Source organism: Lagenorhynchus albirostris, chromosome 7, assembly GCF_949774975.1.
Source record: "Lagenorhynchus albirostris chromosome 7, mLagAlb1.1, whole genome shotgun sequence".
NCBI classification, from domain to species: Eukaryota; Metazoa; Chordata; class Mammalia; order Artiodactyla; family Delphinidae; genus Lagenorhynchus; species Lagenorhynchus albirostris.
This window is the reverse complement of record NC_083101.1, coordinates 91,875,556-91,887,585: the sequence shown is the minus strand read 5'-3', so window position 1 is coordinate 91,887,585 and position 12,030 is coordinate 91,875,556. Positions and strand designations below refer to the sequence as shown.

The 12,030-nt window shown below is 39.8% G+C and overlaps 1 pseudogene; it reads right to left on the bottom strand.

The window, feature by feature from the left end:
• LOC132522676 (NADH dehydrogenase [ubiquinone] 1 alpha subcomplex subunit 3-like) overlaps positions 1–11,794 on the bottom strand; it is a 98,503-nt pseudogene extending 86,709 nt beyond the window's left edge.
• Between the last annotated feature and the right edge of the window lie 236 nt (positions 11,795–12,030).

The window sequence follows — 12,030 nt, the reverse complement described above, 5'->3', positions numbered from 1 at the left end:
CAGGTTCCAGAAATGTGAGAAAGTATCTGTAGTTCAAGCCACCTGGTCTGTGGTATTTTGTTATGGTAGCTGGAGCTGACAAATATACCATATTTTTTCCTTAGTGGTCCTTTTTGTGAGCAAGAATGTAATTCATTTCCAAAGGGTGTAAAGCCTTCATTTGACTTACTTAGGAAATATGTTTAGAGGGCTGGGATGCCTCAGGCTCTGTCCCAGGAGTTGAGGAGACCCAGAAGCTCCAGATAAAAAGGTTGCCTTCATTGTGGGAGGGGACAGAAAGAGATCAGTAAATACATTTTAAAATGATAACTTGAAACAGACATAACTGCTATGAGTAAAATGAACCTAACATCAAAAAGATAGTGGCTTTTAATAAGAATAAAAAGTAAGGGGGAGGGACAAAATAGGGGTAGGAGATTAAGAGGTACCAACCACTGTGTAAAAAATGAATAAGCTACAGGGATATATTATACAGCACAGGGAATATAGTCAATATTTTGTAATAAATATAAATGGAGTATAACCTTTTTTTTTAAAGATTTTTTTGATATGGACCATTTTTAAAGTCTTTATTGAATTTGTTACAACATTGCTTCTGGTCTATGTCTTGGTGTTTTTGGCCACGAGGCATTTGGGATCTTAGCTCCCCGACCAGGGATCGAACCTTCACCCCCTGCATTGGAAGGTGAAGTCTTAACCACTGGACCACCAGGGAAGTCCCTGGAGTATAACCTTTAAAAATTGTGAATCCCTATGCTGTACACCTGAAACATATATAATATTGTAAATCAACTATACCTCAATTTTTAAAAATGAAAAAAAATGTAATGTCAAAAAGATTTTCCTCTTCTCCACAGTGTGAAGCAGGACATTTAGGGCCTGTCAGGTCTTCCTTTGCTGTGAAGGTGAGAACAACGTTATTCTCCTGGTTTCTCATCTTTGGTTCAATTCTAAGCACATTTTTTCAACTACATTCCCAGCCAGTGGGGGTGGATTCCTCAGTTCTATCTGTCCCCAGTTGATACAGGTCTATCTTTTTCCTGTATTTAAAAACAGTAGTTTCTTACCTAATGGTGGGATGAACCCTGGTTGGAAATCTGCTTTTCAAATAAACTGAGTGTAGAGCGAGAACCCCAAAAACTTGTTTATCACAGCTACAGATGGGCAAAGAAAGAAACCATTCCTGCTGTTCTAACCTGGGGCTTCTCAAACTCTAGTGAGCATCAGAGCTACCAGCAGGCTTGGGGAGACAGGCTTGGGGAGACAGGGCTGTGATATCACAGGACTGGGGGTGGGTCTGAGAATTTTGCATCTCTAACTGGTTCACAAGGATGCAGGGGCTTGTCTGGGGGCAGCACTCAGAACCCCCAGTGTATACTGAGCTTAGCCTGTCCATTGTGTTTGATGGTTTAGTTGCAGTTTCATGGCGAGTGAATTCACACTGAATTCAAACATTCAGAAACCTAGAGGATGAGAAAGGAATTATGTCTGCTAGAGACCATGAAAGGCAGTTTGGGGGCGTATCAACGCTCACTACTTTTAATATTAATAACAGTGGTGATAAAGACAAAACATCTTAGACAAATTGATCATATGTCATTGTTTATCAACCAGATTATCATCAGGGAACCAGCAAGGTGATGAAGAGGTGACCTGCAGCAGAGTGTGTTTGAAAATCTTGGGGGTTTGTACTCGGGAAATCAAGTTTGCAGATTTTAATCTGTGAGCAGCTAACTAGGTAATGATTTCAGTTTTGTTTCATGAAGTCATGAACAGGTGTTCCCATCACTCTTTACAGAAGAAGCCCCACACTGAAACTGTACTCCTCAGATGGGACTCGAACCCACAGTCTCTGACTCAGGAGGGGACTCGAATCCACAGTCATTTGATTGAAGCTGCACACCTGGCCTCAGGACTTACTGAGAAGAAAGAATTCAGTGAGAGGCAAAGTGACAGGCAAAGAGTGAGTTTATTAGCATAGGACGCTTGTGAGAGATACAAGCTGGCAGGCAAGGGAGTGCAGCCCTGAGAACAAAGAGGGCTATGTTTTTATAATCAGAGAAAAATTAGAGCGGGAAGAAGACTACCTTCTTCCTCATTCTTGGGTAGACATAAAGGCTTACATCATCATTTCCTCCTTTGACCCTATACAGTCTAACTGGGACTGTCATGGCGCTTTTAAAATCATATGTATATTAACAAAAGGGTGGTAACATATACTAAAATACGGTAATTCATCTCAGGTTTCGCTATAATGTCCCCTTTCACCTAGTTTCTTTCCCCTTTCACCTATGTTTCTGCCTTGGCTACATGCAGGAATGCAGTTTTTTCAGGTTCCATTATCTTATTGACCTCCCAAGGCCAAATTCAGGTCTTGTATCCATTTTTCTATGGTAGTGGCCTAAGTCTGTTTAGTTTCAAAATGTTCTGATTATTGATTAGCTGCCAGATGTTCTGGGCATTTTCTGGTTGGTGTCTAGCTTATGGTGATCTCCTAAAGTCTCTCTCTATCTAGCTTCCCCTAGTGGGATTTCTAGCTGTGTAACTATCTTATTCTATCCCTATCAACTGGATGATGGGAGGCACCAAGCAAGGCAACTATTGATCAGAAATCACCGAATCTCAGAAGCAAGGGACTGATAGGGGGCCTAAGGCCATAGGATGGATTCACACAGAAGCCTCAGGGATGTTAGACAGAGGCCAGGACCCCACCACACAGTCTCCTCTTAAATAGGTGCCACTTGTGAATATCTCAGGCCAGTGAGGAAGACCCAGAACACGGTTTGTCTGTTCTCAGTGTGGGACACTTTTTTTTCTTTGACAGTGTTTAAAATAATTAGCATTTGTATCTTGCTTTACAATTTATAAAAAGTTCTCTGTGCTCTATTTCTTCACAATTGCTCTGAACATGCTATGATCCTTTATGACAAATGAGAAAACCAGACTCTAACAGTTTAATTATTCAGGGCTCTGCAGCTGACCAGCACTAGAGCAGAGCTTGGAACATGCTTCCTGATGTAGCTGGTGTTGCTGCTACATGAAGTTCAGATAACGGCTTTTTAAAAATATTTATTTATTTATTTTCGGCTGTGTTGGGTCTTTGTTGCTACGTGCGGGCTTTCTCTAACTGCAGCGAGTGGGGGTTACTCTTCATTGCGATGCACGAGCTTCTCATTGCAGTGGCTTCTCTTGCTGCAGAGCACGGGCTCTAGGTGTGCAGGCTTCAATAGTTGTTGCGCATGGGCTTAGTCACTCCGTGGCACGTTAAGCCAGATAAGGTTAATACATAGCCAAGTAGACTATAAATCCCTTAAGGACAAGACTCACATTGTTCTCTCACAATGTAAAATATTCAGATAATTATATTTCAGTATAATTGGTTTCCTTTGTAATTTTATACACTTAAAAACTTTATTTGGAGACATCGAAAAGATACATGCTCACAGTCAACCTCCCGCCCCCAGGTGCCAGGGGTTTTATAGCTAGTCTTTCTCTGTCTCTTCCTGTGATATCACTTTTAAGCTTCTGGCTTGTCTGCCTCTATTGGTATCAATAGATACCAGCTATTTGCCTTTGTTAATTAGCTGACTGCTGTATTGTTTTGAATGACACCCTGGGGCATAAATTGCTCCCCAGTCTTATCCAATTAAAGCTGAACTTCTTAATGGGCATAGACTTTGGGGCCAATCTTTAAAGCTTGTTCAGAACCTGGACAGTTCTTAGCTGTCTCTTTGCTTGGTTCTCTTTGTTAAACTTCAGTTTGTGTATTATTTCACTCATTGCTATCATAGAAGTCTCCAAGATTGCTCACCACTAAAATATCCTTGGAGTACTCTTATGCTTGAACTTCCCCAAGTACTTTTCTAAATAAAATCTGTCCCATTAGGGACAGATACAGAGTCCTTCATTCCCCTGGCATGGCTTTGCTCCAGAAAGACCCTCTGTGTCTTTGTTCTGGGACTTGTAGCTGGAACAGTAGCCCGCTTCTCTCAGACCAACACCCTGCTCTGGATCAGGCAAAGGTTTGGAGCAGTAGCGCCTGCATTTCTTGGTTTTTTCCTCCTAGTATAGAACCTCTGCTTTATCAGGGTACTGGGTGGAGGTGATGGGGGTCTAGAATTCTCAGCCTGCCCTACTTGCAGTGAAGCTTCTGCCCTAGAGTAGGGACTGAGTAGAGGAAGGAAGACTCAGATTCTTGGCCATGCTTGCCTGGAATAGAGTTTCTGCAACACAGAGCTGAGGGATGCAAGTGCTGGTGGTCTCCCCTTCCAAGAAGGTATTGTAGCTCTTGACTGGGAGGTAGGGAAGAGGGAGTTCCATCTTCTTGGCCACATCTGGGCAGAGTACAGCTTCAGTCACCCTGAGGTAAGGATAGAAGTGTGTCAACGCTCAAAAGGCATAGACTTTCTGTTATTACTGAGACAGTAGCTTTCTTGAGTAAATATTTCTCCATTTGCTCATAGGACAACTTATTGAGAGTTTAAATAATTGGGTTTTTTAAAAAAATATAATTTTTACTAGTTTTGACTCATTTGCTGGGGAGAGGGTCCATGTCTATCCACACAGACAGTCCAGAAGTGCTTCTCATCTCATTTATTTTAATTACTCAGATGTTAGTTAAAGGTTTCTTTTGACCACCACTTTCCCTTGTCAGAAGTCAGCCTTTCAGGGGTTTCCCTGGTGGTCCAGTGGTTAAGACTTCACCTCCCAATGCCGGGGGTGTGGGTTTGATCCCTGGTCAGGGAGCTGAGATCCCACATGCCTCATGGCCAAAAATCCAAAACATAAACAGAAGCAATATTGTAACAAATTAAATAAAGACTTTAAAAATGGTCCACATTAAAAAAAATCTGAAAAAAGGGCTATTAGTAATGTTAAAAAAAAGTAAGTTTTTCATTTTTCAGTGAATAAACTTCCAAACCTCTGTTCTATGCATATGCATAGCTCTATATGGACCTATAAACATTTCCAATTGTAAATAGTGTTTTATTTACTTATTTTATAAGTGGAATCACAATGCGTGTTGCTATTCAGGAGTAAAGCTTGTTAAGGCAGCAGTTCTAACCCATTCTTTTTCATTGCTGTGTGGTTTTACATAGTGTAGATTGACATTGTTTTGAATGTTCCTTATTGATGGGAAGTTAAATTGCTTCCAATTTTTTAGGAGTACACACAATGCTCCACTGGAAATTCTGCTATGTGCTTCTCTGTGTCCCTCCGGACTATAAGTGTTTTCCAGCACACACACATGTAGGAGGAACTGCTGGGTAAGAGGATATTTGTAGCATTCAGGTTTGCTACAGTAACAAACAAGCCCACACTGCCAGTGATGCACATTTTTTCTCACATAAGGGCTGCACAGCACCAGCTCCTCTGCTCCTGGATGAGGCTCAGGTCTATATTCTTCTCATCCCAGGTCCCTGTTGCTGAAGGTGGGATCCCTACACTGAGTAGTACGAAGTGGCCAAACACACAGTGCTGATGCTGGACAGATGAGATGGACAGCAGTTTATTAGTCACAAGTTCTTCCAGCCTCAGTAAGGAGGACTCCACACACTGTGCAGGGTCACACAGGGGTGCACTTGGGAGTAGAGTGAAACAGCAGGGCTGTGGGAGGCAGGCTTTTGCATAACAAGGGGTTCCCCCTCATTCCCACAGGAGGATGTGATTGGCTTGTTTAAATACTTCCACAGGCTGACAGGGAGGTGAAACCCATTAAGTTGAGGACTGGGTGGAAGGGGAATATTTCCTGCTGGTTGGGGGTCACACCTGTTGAGAGCAGGGGAACTCACTTAGAACTTTGGAGCCCTGTGAGGCTCAAAGATGTCAAGGCGGCTCTTAAAAATTTAGGTCTTACAATACAGGATGTACTCTTGGCCTAGGGGTGGGCCCTGGGAGTCTCATGGCAGTGGACAGACATGAAAACTCTTCTTACAGCAAAGTGGGGGTGAATGCTGACAAGTGACACTCATTCTACTCCAAGTATGCACGTTAAAAATAGCAATACATTCTTGCCAAAATGCCCTTCAAAAAAGGCTGTACCAATTTATTCTCTTTTCTATAGTGTATTACCAAAGAGAGAATGTCATTCTGAGAAAGATAACATAATACATAATAGATTTTTAAACTAATTTCCACAATCATTATAAAGGTGAAAATATTTCTATATGTCTATAGGCCATTTGTATGACTGTCTATATCCTTTGTCTAACTACCTATTGGGTTGTTTGTCTATTTTTAAAAATTGATTTATAAAAGTTAAAATAAATGTATACTCTAAATATAAACCCTTTATAGACATAGTGCATATATTTGTTTTCTCATCTTTTTTTTAATTAATTAATTTAATTTAATTTTTTTTTTGGGTGTGTTGGGTCTTTGTTGCTGTGCGCAGGCTTTCTCTAATTGCCACAGGCAGGGGCTACTCTTCATTGCTGTGCACAGTCTTCTCATTGCGGTGGCTTCTCTTGTTGCAGAGCACGGGCTCTAGGCACGTGGGCTTCAGTAGTTGTGGCTCATGGACTCTAGAGAGCAAGCTCAGTAGTTGTGGTGCACGGACTTAGTTGCTCCATGGCATGTGGGATCTTCCCGGGTGAGGGCTCGAACCTGTGTGCCCTGCATTGGCAGGCGGATTCTTAACCACTGTACCACCAGGGAAGCTGGGTTCTCTCATCTTTTTACTTTGTTTATAATCTTTTGTTGTATAGAAGTTTTAAATTTTTATGTAGTCAAGTTATCACACGCTTATCATTTCCATGCTGTGTGTCTTTCTTAAGAAGGTCTTTTCTACATGGTTTTGTAAATTATGCTTCTATACTTTTATTTTTTAATATTTTTATTATTTATTTATTTGGTTGCACCCGGTCTTAGCTGTAGCAGGCGGGCTCCTTAGTTGAGGCACACGAGTGCCTTAGTTGCGGCACACAGGATCCTTAGTTGTGTCATTCTAACTCTTAGTTGCAACATGCATGTGGGATCTACTTCCCTGACCAGGGATCAAACCCAGGCTCTCTGCATTGGGAGCATGGAGTCTTAACCACTGTGCCACCAGGGAAGTCCCTCTAAACTTCTAAAGTATTTTCTGTATGTTTATGCCTTAATTATGAATTTATTTTTGTACAACATGAGAAAAGGATCTAACTTTCCATTGTAACTGCTCCAGGAATCTCTATTTCATCCCATTGTTTCATGTGTCCAACTCCTTGCCAGTATTTGAATTGCTAGAATGTGTGTAATGTATCATGTAATATACGTATGGTATTCATGCTTTTATATCTGGCAGGAACATTTTCTCTTTCATTTCTTCTTTTGAAAAATTTCTTGGCTTCTTCCATGTGTTTTCTTTTCCTAATGAAGTTTAGAATTATCTTGTTGAGTTTCATAAAATATTCTGTGAGGTTGTATTAAATTTATAGATTAAGTTACACAGATTTGAAGTTGTTCAAGAACAGGATTTTTTATTGTAGTTTTAAAACTCAGGAGGGAGAAATATCTAGATGTACTCTTCCTAATTATTAAGATAGTACATAATGTTTGTATATTGACAGAGTTAATGTTTATAAGATCAGAGAGGTCAGAGTTGGTGGGTAGTTATGATAATGTAGGTGAACAAATTCGAAATTTTATGGCAAACATTCTTTCTAAATTTCAATGAATAAATACAATTTTCTGTAACAAACATTCTAACATTCCAACAAATGCAGTTTATAGATCATCCTTGAGTTTTTTGATTAGCAACCTTCATAGTTATAAATTGACTATGACAGGGGCATCCTACTCTTACTTTCTAAACATTTAAGAAGAAACGTAGTTATGTATAAGTTTAAAATGAAGAATCTTGTCTCATTGGTCCATAATTATTTGTCAGTCTTTTGAGATCACCAAATAAAAGCATTCTTTAATCTTCCTCATCTCAGTCACTCGCTAAATATTGCCCTTTAGCTAGATGCACAAGAATGACAACAATCTTTCTCTCAAGGTTTCTCACTAAATACCCCTCTTACTTATGACTTAATGGTCTCAATAATTTTAAACAAAACTGAGTCTAAATTTGGGGGATTCTATTTCTACAACTTTGAGTCTTACTATGTGGCATTATTTATTCATTTATATAGGCCTTTTGTATTTTCAGTAAAATGTAAATTTTTTCATAAGGATCTTACACATTTCTTGTTAGGCTCCTAGGATTGTATAATTTTTGTCATTATTGTTAATGGATCACTTTTTAAATTCAGTACATTTAAAAATGTATATACAGATATTAGCTTTTATACATATATATTATTTTGATCATCTTGCTGAGTTCTGTTGCTATTTCTAACACTTTTTCAATGGATTCTCTTGGGCTTTCTAGTTAAATGATCACACATCAGTAAATAGGTGATTCTTTCCCTCTTTCTTCCTAACTCAGATCCTCTGATTTTCTTCTTCCACTGGCCAGGACCTGAAATATCTTGTGGAATGGAAGTAATGACAGTAAGTGTTCCTGTCTTCCAGAATTTAATAGGAATTCTGATATTTCAACTTAAGGGTGTAATTTGCCAGATACATTTTTATCAATAAATAAGGTTTTATCTAATCCAAGTTTATTGATTCTTTTTCCCCCCAAATCTCAGATATGTGTTGAATTTTATTTTATTATCACTAAGAGGGTCACCCTTCCCCCACCTTTAGTCCTTTGGTTTATTACCTTAATGGATTTCCTAATGTTAAAATAGCCTTGCATTCTTAAGATACACTCTACTTGTTGGTGATATTTTATTTTAGTACAGGCTGGATTTGATTTGATAATATTGTGAGGGCAGCAGAGTTGAGCACTGACAGTTAAAGGCTTCACAAATGTCACTTCTCACATTTTATTGACCAGAACTATTCTCACGGCCACACCTAATGTCAAGAGAGCAGAAATAGAGAACTTGTTATTATTGAACAATATGAAAGTCTGCCATTGGGGACCTTACCATTTATCAACCAAACTGGAACACTTTTTTTTTGCTGCGTCAGGTCTTAGTTGCGGCATGCAGGATCTTTCCTTGCAGCGTGCAGGCTCTTTGTTGCGGGGTGAGGGCTTCTCTCTAGTTGTGGCGTGCAAGTTTTCTCTCTCTAGTTGTGGCGCACGGGCTCCAGAGTGCGTGGGCTCTCTAATTGAGGCATGCAGGCTCAGCAGTTGTGGCACATGGGCTTAGTTGCCCCGTGGCATGTAGGATCTTAGTTTTCTGACCAGGGATTGAACTTGCGTCCCCTGAATTGAAAGACGGATTCTTTACTACTGGACCACCAAGGAAGTCCCTGGAACACTTTTGAGAGTGAAAGGGGGAGCTATTAATAATTATGCTGAGGTGAAAAGTATGTTGGGCTTTTAATATTCATCTTTGTTAATTTTCTCCTGAATGTGTATGTACTGGGATGAATAGTTTCCCCCCCAAATTCATGTCCACGTGGGATGTGTGAATATGACCATATTTGGAAATAGAATGTTTGTTTGCAGATGTAATCATGTTAAGACAAGGTCATACTGGAGTAGGGTGAACCCTAATCCAATGACTGGCGTCCTTGTAAGAAGAGGGAAATTTGGACTCAGACAGACACAGCAGAAAGACTGCCCTGTGAAGATGGAGATAGAAAATGGAATTATTCTGCCATAAACCAAGGATCACCATGAATTTCCAGCCACCACCAAAAGCTGGAAGCGGAGGGAGGATTTCCCCCTAGAGCCCTTGGAGGCAGCTTGGCTTCAATAACACCTCGATTTCAGACTTCTGGCCTTCAGAACTGTGAAAGAATACATTTCTGTTATTTAAATCACCCAGTTTGTTCAACCTTGTTATGGCAGTTATGGGAAACAAACAGCATCAGAGACCAAGTTCTTAATGAAACCTCACAGACCATACAAGATGATCAAGTGTGCTGACACCCCTTTGGTCCAGGTCTTTAACCCTGGAGAGACAGGAGGCAAGCTCGGGGGGAATGTTTCTGATACGGGTGGCAGGATGAAGTGAAGGTTTGAGGGAAAAGGATTCTTCTCTGCACATAAAGGAAAGGAGGCAGCTGTTCTTGATCCTTCTGAAAGGGTCTCTTTGGAAATATAATGGGCCTGAGTCCTTAATTCAACCTTTTGATATATAAAGTCTCCAGGGGCCAGACAGTCCTGTGTTTGTGTGTGTGTGTGTGTGTGTGTGTGTGTCTTGGCTTTTTAGACTTAGAGAGTTTTCCAAGTTCTGAGGCTCACTCTTCCTTGAAATGTCTATAACTAGGGAGAGAGTTGCTTCCCTTTTTGCCACCTTGGGGAGGTTGGTCTGTATTGTTTGGCCTTCTTGGGGAGACAAGAGAAGTTTTATTATTCTTATGGATCTAAGAAATTAACTAGACAAAAGAATGAGAATTAGTAACTACTATTAGTAGTTAGTATTAATTAGTAACTACTATTAGTAGAAATAGTAACTACTATTCCATCCTCCAGATGGAATTCTCATGGCATGTGAGGAATATCAGGAAGCAGGTCTTTTACAGGAGCACTGAGAAAACCGGGGAAGTTTTATTTCCCCACACAGTGTAAGCTGAGAGTGTCCTGGGAAAACTGGGACACATGGCCATCCTATCTGTCACAGGGTACAAAGTAATAAAGCTAGAAATTAACTACACATATGTGTGCACATGCATACACACACACACACACACACACACACACACAGAAGATATGGGAATTTTTTTAACATCTTTATTGGAGTATAATTGCTTTACAATGGTATGTTAGTTTCTGCTTTATAACAAAGTGAATCAACTATACATATACATATATCCCCATATCTGAAGATATGGGAATTTATAAAACACTCCAGTGGAAAAAAATGTGTCAACGAGGAAAGTAAATCACTTTAGAAAACCTCACAATGAGAACCTGCAGAACAGTACTAATAACCTTCAATTATTACATTATAAACAATAATAGTAAACAAGAATAATCTAAGCAAAGTTTACAAAACACCATCAACAATAAGCAAATCACCCTTATGAATAGAAGAAAACAGAATAGCAACTACTAGAAGATATTAATAAATACTAAATTGATACATAAATTCAAGAGCTGCTACTTTCAGAGTCTCCAAACCATATACAAATAATACATGGATAGCCTAGAAAAAATGTAGTGAAAAAGAACATGAAATCAACAGTTAGAAATGCAAAAGGGGTTATAACCAGATTAATAAGAGAATATCATATACATGTCCATGAATAAATTTGAAAAATCTTAATAAAACAAATGATTTTCTGGAAATAAATAATGACCCAAACTGACTCAAGAAAGGAAATATCTGAGTATATTAAGAACAGTGGAAAAGATTGAAGGAATTAATAAAGAGTTCTTCTAAAAACAAAAGTTTTGATTCCTAAATTATTTTACAAGTGCTCATTTGAAAGTTAAAAAGAATAAATAATTTCATCATAGAAAAAGATTGTAAAAACTTACCCCAATTCATTAAATATCATAAGATAGTTTCCCAACTCCAAAACCTAAAGATAATTTTAGTTAAGATTATCGTATTAATTATCTATTGCTGCCTAAAAAATTATCCCAAAACTTGGTGGCTTAAAACAACACATATTTTTTATCCCACTGTCTCTGTGGGTGAGGAGTCTGGCTCGGCTCAGCTGTGTCCTCTGCAGGGCTGCACTCACCTTGCTGGTTGGGGCTGGGGTCATCTGATGGCTTGACAGGGGTTCGGTCTGCTTCATACTCACTCACGTGGCTGTCAGCCTCAGGTCCTCTCTGGCAGACAAAAGAGACAGCAGCCATTGGCCTCTCCCAAGGGCAGCTCAAACATGGCTGTGGGCTTCCTGCAAAGAGGGAGGGAGAAAGTCAGGAGGACACCCAAGAGGGAAGCCAGAGTCTTTTTATATGCAACCAACAGAGACAATGCCATCGCTTCTGCCTATTTGTTCCTTAAGAGCATGAGCCCCAGATTCAGTCCGCATGGTGTGGGAAGAATGACACAAGGGTGTGAATACAGAGTGTGATCATCGGGGCATCCT